This window comes from Octopus bimaculoides, chromosome 7 (genome assembly GCF_001194135.2).
Source record: "Octopus bimaculoides isolate UCB-OBI-ISO-001 chromosome 7, ASM119413v2, whole genome shotgun sequence".
NCBI classification, from domain to species: Eukaryota; Metazoa; Mollusca; class Cephalopoda; order Octopoda; family Octopodidae; genus Octopus; species Octopus bimaculoides.
The window spans coordinates 64,830,380-64,841,333 of NC_068987.1; the positions used below are offsets into that span (position 1 = coordinate 64,830,380).

Genomic DNA, 10,954 nt, shown 5'->3' on the forward strand with positions numbered 1-10,954 from the left:
GCCAGTTCCTCAACAGTTACGATGGGATTTTACTCCAGCAGAGTTTGCAGGGCATCCTCGCTGAGCTCTACTGATCTTCTAGGACCAGGCTCGTCTTCTCGGCTATAGTTTCCAACTCGGATTTTCTGGAACCACCGTTGACACTGGCTTACGCCTATTGTCCGATCACCATATACTGCATTAATATTCCTCGCATTTTGCGTTGCGTTGTTGCCTTTATTGAACTCATAAAGCAAAATATGCTGAATATGTTCCTTTGTCACTTCCATTATAGCTTTGAAAAAATAATTGTTAAAATCGAACTGCACTCTTCAAAATTTGCACTAAGAATAAGCACAAGGTAAAATTACTACCTGCTTTTACAGCAAGTTGATGCACGTAGTTTATTCCGTCCCCCTCCGACTTTTTGTTCAGGTAATTGAAACAATCCGCATTAGTTATAGGATGACCCAACACACACACACACACACACACGCTGATGTCACTTGCATTCATATTTTCTACAAGAGTAAAGCAAACTTGTCCCAAGTAGGATGTGAACTCAGAGCATTCAAATACCAACTTAATGTATGTGCTATGGAGTTGCAGTATGCAGGAGGTACACATGCCTGTGAATTCCTTACGGATCGAAAACACGACGGATTATTTCGATCGGATGGGTACTTAACATTTTCACTCTAGCTGCAACTCAAATATTACGATGCTATATTTTTGTTTACTACTCTACCGGTTTCAATGAAGTGTATTATTTATAGAACATTGACTTTTATGTTCATATTGATATTTCAAGTCATAGATAGTGAATGTCATCGCAGTTGTTGAGGTGCTCAGTTATTGACACAGTTCTCACTGTGTTTTCGTCTCCTTTTATCGATTGTATTATTTTCACAAAGGAGGATGGTTATAATGTCATGGCAACAAGAATCGCTTTGGTATTTAACATGAAAGACAAAAAAAAAAAGTTTCATTATTTTAAAGCACTTCCTTGTTTCAACAATTAAATGGCGAATTGTTAAAACCTCCTCAAGTAGAGCAAAGAAAAGTACTATTTTTGCTTATGTGAATTAAAGTTAGGGTGCAAAGGTTTCCGGGATGGTTCTTAAAATGAAAGAATGATTAAACAAACAGACGAACGAATCATAGAATATGTTGCAGTATGCAGTATGTTGCTTTAGAGTTGTCTCCCTTTATATTAAGCTAATTCTTTCTATTAATTAGAATATATTTATACATTTATTCATATATTCATATTTAAAATGTGTAAGCAAAAAATATATGTTAATGGAATATATTGATGTATTTCACCTTTATTAATTAATTTATTTATTGACGATCAATATTTTGTTCAAAATCAGAAATTGACTTAAATAAGATGCAATAATAATATATTATTGTATTAAACAAAAACAAAATAACATCTATGACATAAGCGACCTCGGCTTAGCTTTAACCATGTTTAATGTCGGAACGCGTCTCCATACAAATAAACAACACCGAGACTAACCTAACTGTTTGTATGTTTGTGCAATAACAAATCATGTAAGTAACTATCTTTAATTACTTAGTGTACACACAGTATTTATACTTGAACAAAATGAAAGTCACAGGCAGTATATACGTATGTATGTCCGGTTTCTTTTTCGAAGTAAATTGGTCAATCCCCGCTTAATGACAAACTCCGACACAAGTGGACATGAAAATAGAAAATAAACACAGAAAAAACCCATAACAAACGAAAGACAAAGAAACTTCGCATCGGACAGAATCACTTCGAGTTATTATTGCTTTTTGAATTTTTCTTCTACGATGTATGTTATAATTTTTTTTTAATATCTTCATTTGTTTGGTTTCGTCAGGTGAAATGTCTTGTGTACTTTTAGTTGGCTTGTAATGTTTTGTTGGGTGTTGTCTTTGTAGCCGATAAATAACTCACTGTTGTGATTATTTTTATTATTTAATTGATCCGGATAGCAACACAAACACCAAATTCAATGTTAAAGAAAACGTAGTAATTGGACGTATATTATACAAACATATGTACGCATAAATATCTATCTATCTATCCATCCATCTATCCATCCATCTACCCATCCATCCATCCATCCATCTATCTATCTATCCATCCATCCATCTACCCATCCATCCATCTATCTATCTACCCATCCATCCATCCATCTTTCTATCTATCTACCCATCCATCCATCTTTCTATCTATCTATCTATCTATCTATCTATCTGTCTGTCTGTCTGTCTGTCTGTCTGTCTATCTATCTATCTATCTATCTATCTATCTATCTATCTATCTATCTACCTATCCACACATCCATCTATCTATCTATCTACCTATCCACACATCCATCTATCTATCTATCTATCCATCCATCCATCCATCTCTCTCTCTCTCTCTTTCTCTATCTATCTAATCTCTGATTCGCTTTCTGAAAAATAAAAGTTTTGGCGCAAGTCGCTCATTGTAATCATGGATAACGTTATCAAAATTAGGGGTTTCCGAATTCTTTAATTGCTTAATGTTATCAACCGGGTTTTACTCTCGAAAAGGCCTTAAACATGATTAAAAGAAACTGTTTCCGTTGTACATACAATATAAACACACATTGTCATTTAAGGCATATCAGCCGCAACTATCCTGTCTTTTTTTTTTTTTGTCAAGACAGTCGGATGTGTGGGATTTCATAATTTTACTGTTATTCCAAGTAGTTCAACCTACTGCGTATGGGCTGTTTTTATTGTTGCTAAGCCGTAGGCTAATTCTGATCGAGAAAACCTATAATAAAAAGCGTCCCAATCATGACCATCCTGTCCTTTTGTATATCAGGTACTACATTGTTGTTGAAAGTGTCCTTTGTCTAAGATTGTAGCGTATGTGATATGAAGAGATTTTGGCTGCTATTTCTTGCAATTCGAGCGACTGCGCAAACGCTCCATTGCTGACTCGGATTTATTTTAGTTATTGTTTATATTCGCAGATCATTTCTGATTGAGCGGTCTTACGATCAAAGGTATTCTAAGCATCATCACATCTATTTCTCAGCCAGTGAGCAGTTCACACCATCTAATGTATCCTTCACGCACACCCGCATCATCATTATCATCATCGTCAGCGTTGTTTTAACGTCCACTTTTCCATGTTTGAATAGGTCAGACAAATTTCGTTGAGGTAGACTCACTATGACTGGATGCCCTTCCTGTTGCCAACTCTCACTCGTTTCCAAGCAAGATAGTGTTTCGCCATGACCAAACATGTTTACATGGAAGGTTGGAAATGATCAATACTACTTGCACGATAGTGACATGACACTCATTTACAATTATTGCATGAAATCAAGACACACACACACACACACACACATAAGCTTCTTTCAGTCTCCATCTACCAAATCCACATATAAAGCTTTGGTTAACCTAGGCTATAGTGGTAGTCACTTCTCTAAGGTGTACCTGAAACCACATGGTTGGGAAACAAACTTCTTAACCACATAGTCATATATATATATATATATATATATATATATATATATATATATATATGCATGTGTGTGTGTAGCTGTGTGGTTTAAGTACATGGCCTAGTGGGTAGGGTATTTCACTCACGATTACGAAATCATGATTTTGATTCTTAGACCAGGTGGTGCATTGTGTTCTTGAGCAAATCACTACACCTGTAGAGACAATGTCAATTTGATGGAGAGAGTGAAATAATCTGCAATCCGAATTTTGATCATTATATTTTTAAAAAATCATCTGTGTAGTGTTATTTGACAAGAAATTGCAGAACTTTCATCTGTCATCTAATGACATGAGAGTTTATGATATATATGTCTTTTCTGGAATGTTGGATCTCGAAGCAGCTGATGCTATAAATAATAGCATGTAGATATTGGGTTAAAAAGCCCTTAAGAGAGACAGTCAAAGGCTGCCCATCAACAATATATATATGTTCATATTACTTGCTGGGTCTAGCGGTAGGGACTGTGCCCTTGACCTTTACAGCCCCTCTAAGAATAATGATGTTGCTGCTGTTAATGGTCTACTTGAGCTGTTTCAAGTTGGCAATTGGAAGAAAGTTCTGAGAGTCTGGACACAGTATGGGTGATGAAAAGAGAAGAATTGGGTGTGTATGAGAGGAGGTGGCATAAGACCAGTGAGTAGCACTAAAAAAAGGCAGAGAGAGGGGACAGCATACTGGTGGGAAAGAAACTAGAGCTTGTCTGTAAGTGATTTTATACCAATCAGTCAAGTGGCTTTTCTCTAGGTGTGGTCTAGAATATTTTTGTTTGCAGTACAAAGTACAAGAAGAGTGAGGAGAGCATAGACCTTCTCATCTAAGAGGATCATTATGGGTGTAGGGTGAGCCAGAAGCACATGATAAACAAGGTTGTTGAGCAAATATAGTGGCTCTTTGCGCTTATACACACACACACATGTATGTATATATGTTGAAATCATCAGTGTATTTTGCTATTCTTTCATCAGTTATTAATAAGAAATTGGTTGATGACTCACACAATTGCTACATATACACTATTTTTGTGTGTATATACATACATACACATAAATATGCATGTGTGTATATCCATACATACAGATCTATATATATATATATATATATATATATATATATATATATATATATTATAGGCACAAGTGTGGTTATAAGCCCAGATGTAGCTGTGTGGTTGAGAAGCTAGCTTTCCAGCCAAGTGGTCCTGGGTTCAGTCCCACTGTGTGGTACCTGGGATAAGTGACTTCTACTGTAGCCTAGGCTGACCAACATCTTGTGAGTGGATTTGGCAGACAGAAACTTACAGAAGTCTCTGGTACATTGTGTGTGTGTGTGTACTTATGACCTGTTCATATCGACACTCACTCACTTAAAATGTTAGCAACATCAGTTTGGTGAAATGTGTTGCTATTTAAAGATAGATTTTAAAGAGTAAAAATGACATCAGTTTGCTTGTGCACTTGTGTTATAAAACTGGAAAGGGGGCAAGTATCAAATAAATTAATATAATGTATACATATAGATACAAAAGCATATTAAAATGTCAAATAAATACAGAATTCTAAGGAAAGTGTAGTACAACAATTCACCAAGGGCTAAGGAATGTCAAAAAGGTGAATCACCTACTCTTCTACTGCTGCCTTCTGAGAGAAGCCAGAATGTTGAACAAATTAATAACCTCAGCTTCTCTTTGATACCTACCTTTTTTGTTGTAAAATTTATCCATGGCAGGACACTCTCTCTCTCCATCTTTGCTTTCAACAAGTGATAGTCAAAGAATAGGATAAGGAGTGAAAAGGACCCATTCATGTCTCTCCTTGTCTGAATTTTCTTTCAAATTTCCTTCTTGTCTTTATAGCTGTTTATTAAACTTCATCAGAACTGACTGCACAGTATTTACCATATCATTGGTCCAGGTTAACAGCACCACATGGCCCTTGGGTGCTTTTAGCTGAATCCAGTTCATTGGAAGCATTTGATCTAAGTCTATGATTGTCCTTCCCCCCTTTCCACCATTCTGGTAGTATCCCAAGATAGTCATGGGTGTTGCACTTTCTTTTTTGACTAAGCATTTGAAAAGGGTAAAATACCCAGAATCTCTTAGGTCATAGTAGTACTTGTCCTCTACTAATCCTCTCTATAATATTACTCTTATTCTGTTTCCAACTGCAAGTAACTGAGAACATTGTCAGGCATCAGCCTACTAGGCTTCACTCTGGCTCATACCTTAGTCTAAGCCAGTCATGGTCAAACTGCAACCTGCAGGACTTTCTGAATGTCATGCCTAATGTAAAATTACCTTGAATGCTTTTAGTAGTACAACCTGCCTGGTGACGGGCCATGTCTTTTGAGACTTATTTCTTGAGATCTGCAGCCATACAAGAACACCACCTTGAAGAACTTTTAATTGAACGAATCAACTCCAGTACTTACTTTTTTTTTAGCCTGATACTCATTCTATTAGTTCCTTTTTGCCAAACCGCTAAGTTATGGGGATGTAAACAAGCCAACACTGATTGTCAAGTGGTGGTAGGCGACAAACACAGACCCAAAGGCATACACACACACACACACACACACACATATACGATGAGATTCTTTCAGTTTCCATCTACCAAATCCACTCACAAGGCTTTGGTTGGCTCTAGGCTATAGCAGAAGACACTTGCCCAAGGTGCTACATAGTGGGACTGAACCCAGAACCATGTTGTTGGAAAGCAAACTTCTTACCACATAGCCACGCCTACATTTTGTGTACAAATTCTACTAATTTTGTTTTACTTTCCATCTTTCAGAGGGTTTGTTGTTTAGCTCCAAGTCAGCCTGAATAGAGGAGAATTGCATTGAACAGTGTGTTCTTTGTATAAAATGGTAGAGTAAAATTTGGGGGAAATTTAGCTGCTATATTTTGCAGGTTAAATAACCACATAGAGGCTCTTTTGTTAGTTTGTAAAGTTGTTGCTTAGACCCAGATCAACCTTGAGTAAACAGACCCATGATAAAAGGCATTCCATCCATAGTCCCCAATTTTTTGGAGTATCTAGGACTTCACTATTCATGTGTATCTAGGACAACACTATTCATTGTGTCCCTTGTTTTTCACAGGTGGTAGGGTGTCATTTGAGAGATTTGGCTCCACAGATCACAGGTTGTCCATGACTGGTGGAGATGCTCCCTCATTGGCTTGTAGCTTGAAGAGTCATGGAAATGTATATCAGTAATATACAGTAGCTAGTTTGATGGATTATGCCTCTCCTTTACAAAAATAGTTAGACTTTGTTGTCTCATAAAAAAAAAATTCTTATTGGTTACCTTTTAAAGTTGACACAGTAGAAAGTAAAACTAAATATATATTATCTACATTTCCAGCAAAGTATAAAGTTCAGTATCTTGTTTGATTATCATGTAATACTGATCCTGCATTCAAAACTTGCTGTAATTCACTTAATATTTCATTCTTGCTTCCCTATACTATGTCAGTTGACCATTCTACTTTTATTTGATAGCGTAATGATAATAATAATAATAATGATTTCAGATTTTGGTACAAGGCCAGTAAGTTCAGGGGAGGGGGTAAGTTGTTTACATCGACCCTAGTAATCGACTGCTACTTATTTAATTGACCTTGAAAGGATGAAAGGCAAAGTTGACCTTGGTGGAATTTGAACTCAGAACGTAAAGATGAATGATATGCTGTTAGTAATAATAATAATTATTTCTGAAATTTGTGGGGAGGGGACTAGTTGATTATATCAGCCACATTACACAACTAATACTTATTTCATTGACCGTGGAAGGATGAAAGGTAAACTCAACCTCAGTGGGATTTGAACTGGGAATGTTATGATGAATGAAACACTGCTAAACATTTTGTCCAGCATGCTAACAATTCTGCCAGTTTGCAACCTTTAATAATAATGCTTTCTATTATAGGCCCAAGGCCTGACTTCCTTTCTACTATAGGCACAAGGCCTGAAATTTTGGGGAGGGGGCTAGTTGATTACATTGACATCAGTGCTCAGCTTATACTTATTTTATCATGCCCAAAATGATGAAAGGCAAAGTCAACGTCAGCAGAATTTGAATTCAGAACTTAAAGATGGACGAAATGTCGTGAAGTATTTTATCCAGCAGGCTAATGATTCTACCTTTTGCTGCCTTATTAATAATAATAATTGAAATAAAAAAAGGCTGTAGCAAAATGTGGGTCAGCTGACTGGTGTTGCGGACACAACTTGCTGGAAACTCATTTTGTCTGTATTGTCATTTTTCAACATAACTGTGTAATTATTTCAAAAAAGAATAATACTTTGGCACCTTTTCAAGCTATACTTGAAATCATTTGGCAATGAGGAAGGCCTCTATGTGATCTCTTTAGCTGCCAGCAAAAAAGAAATCAGTGAAAATCTTGAATTTTCACCCTATCATTAGAAAAAGAAGAAAAAGGACATATTGAATAGTGTAGATACACAGGATAACCTCAGAATATCTTTGACCATTGGTCAACTCTATAACAGCTGACCAGTGGTTAAATGACAACATGTAAAGCCTTCTGGGGTTTTTTTGTTTGTCTAGTCTTAACCAATTTCCTTTAACCCTGTCAAATTTAATATTTATTTATAAACATTTTTTTGAATTAATCAGGCATTTATTTGTAGTTTTGAGATTTTGATGGTATGGCTGTTTATGTTTAGAATGACATTGTAGGGTTTGTGTTAGAGGCAAGGTTTTGACATTTTGAACATTGATCAGGAAGAATATTTGGGCTGGATATGTCCAGTTGAAATGCTAAAGGGTCAATCCCTTCCTTTTCACAGACGTCTAAGAAGTTACTGAGTCTCTATTGACTTATATCTCTGATATGCTGATTAGAAGGTCATAATTTCAATCCGTACTACATCCATTGTGTCTGTAAACTTGATCCAAGTCTATGTTTACATTCATTCAGTAACTTGTATTAGGAAATAATATATGATCAAGTACTATAAGCTTTACATCAACTGTTTTGCATGCAGATGTCCATATATGCCACAAATATTACATCCATGAAAAAATGAAAATATCATTATCATCTAGTGTCCGGGTCTTAGACATTATTTGAGGCAGATTTTCTACAGCTGGATGCCCTTCCTGTTGCTAACCCTCACCTGTTTCTAAGTAAAGTAATATTTCCCCATGCCAAGACATGTTCTCGCAGAATACCGGAAATAAATGACACTGCTTCTATAATAGTGGTGCTCATTTATAACTATCATATGATGTCAAAACAAGGAGACACACACACACACACACCAACCAACCAACCAGGCTGCTTTTTTCTACTTCTCATTCTTTCTTTATCTAATTTGCTATTTCTATTGTCTAGGTCCAGTCTGCTATTTCACCATTTTTATTCTTATGTTTTATTTATTTCTTCCCTATATAAGCAACATACAATGTAAGTGTGCACCTTTTGAAGCAAGTGTGATGAAATGGCACTCTAATGGGTAAAACAGCAAATATTATGTCACTTTTCACATGGAGTTTTTATGTACAATGGTCTTAAAAACAAAGTGGTATTGACAATTGTAACTGGCTATTAAAGATGTGCTAAACTTTTTCTTTGTCTTATTTGAATTATGTGTGTATACATATATAAAGGGTAAAACTCTCACTTTAGTCATGAATGACCATGTGATTGCACGTAGAAAGTTACTCTCTGAGGCACAAGTCCAGTCAAGGTTGTTTATGGAAGACCAACAGTCACTCATGCATACCAGCCTCCCCTCTTCATGCCACCAATGGAAAGGCAAAAGCTGACACAGCTTGGCACTAATGATATCAACTCATTTGTGCAGCTAATTGAACTCGAGCAATGTGAAATGAAGTGTCTTGCTCAAGAACACAACACACAACCCGGTCCGGGAATCAAACTCACTACCTCATGGTTGTGAGCCTGATGCTCTAACCATTGAGCCATGTGCCTTCACCATGTATATATACATACATATACATACATACATACGCATAATCTCTCTCCTGTCTTTCCCCTACCAACTGTATCCTTGCTATACTATTGATCCCTTATATACCTATGTTTCACCTTTCATAGCATTCCCTTTTTCCTCCTCTTCCCACCTTTGCACATTCATGTACTTCTTGCCCACTAGCCATGTTCAATCTTATACCACTCCATTCACATTTACCACCTTGTACCTTGAGGTTATGTCCTGGCATGTCACCACCATCTTTCTTTCTCTCTCTCTCCCTTTTTTTCTGACTCAAGTAACAATATATCTCCTCTACAGAAAGACACCTGTTTCTGTCCCTTTATCACAGTGTAACCTCTCACCAACTGGCACAAAGCCAACTCTCTCAATATCACTCCCCTGTTTCAGTTAAGAGTATTTTATCTTGCAAGTTACTTGGTGACCTTGCAGGTGCTGGTACCACATAAAAAGCATCCAGTACATTCTGTAAAGTGGTTGGCATTAGTAAAAACATCTAGCTGTAGAAACCATGCCAAAGCAGACAGTGGGGCTTGGTGCAGTTCTCTGGCTTGCCAGCTCTTGTCAAATTGTCCAACCCCTGCCAGCATGGCAATTAAATGATAATATCCACACACATGTATACATTTATAAATATATATGCGTGTATGTTTATAAATATATATATGTATTCTCCTTTACTCTTACTTGTTTTAGTCATTTGACTGTGGTCATACTGGAGCACTGCCTTGAAGTGTTTTTAGTTGAACAAATTGACCACAGGACTTTTTTTTTATTAAGCCTAGTACTTACTCTCTGAATCCCTTTTGCCAACTGCTAAGTTACAGGGACATAAACACACTAACACCAGTTATCAAGTGGTGACAGGGGGCAAACACAGATATAAAGATGCACATAGATATATACATATAGATATGATGGTCTTATTTCAGTTTCCGTTTATGAAATCCACAAGGCTTTGGTTGGCTTGAGGCTAGAGTAGAAAACACTTGCCCAAGGTGCTACACAGTAGGACTTAACCCGGAGTCATGTGGTTGGGAAGCAAGATTCTTACCACTCAGCCATGCTTGTGCCTATGTGCATATATATATATATATATATATATATATATTCTTTTATTCTTTTACTTGTTTCATTCATTTGACTGCGGTCATGCTGGAGCACCGTCTTTAGTCGAATCAAATCGACCCCAGGACTTATTCTTTGTAAGCCTAGTACTTATTCTGTCAGTCTCTTTTGCCAAATCGCAAAGTTACGGGAACGTAAACACACCAGCATCGGTTGTCAATGTTGGGGGACAAACACACACACACACACACACACATACATATAATATATATATACATATACATATATATGACGGGCTTCTTTCAGTTTCCATCTACCAAATCCACTCACAAGGCTTTGGTCGGCCCGAGGCTATAGTAGAAGACACTTGCCCAAG

General features: G+C 36.7%; 1 protein-coding gene across 2 annotated transcripts in view; it reads left to right on the top strand.

The window, feature by feature from the left end:
* The first annotated feature begins 1,249 nt into the window (after positions 1 to 1,249).
* Positions 1,250 to 10,954, top strand: part of LOC106868894 (spartin) — a 33,677-nt gene continuing 23,972 nt past the window's right edge. The window contains exons 1-2 of one of the 2 annotated variants that reach the window (XM_014914356.2): positions 1,250 to 1,539; positions 1,647 to 1,808. The gene's annotated coding sequence lies outside the window, so the exon portion shown is untranslated. The remainder of the gene's footprint in view (positions 1,540 to 1,646; positions 1,809 to 10,954) is intronic. The other variant, XM_014914354.2, reaches the window with a different exon arrangement.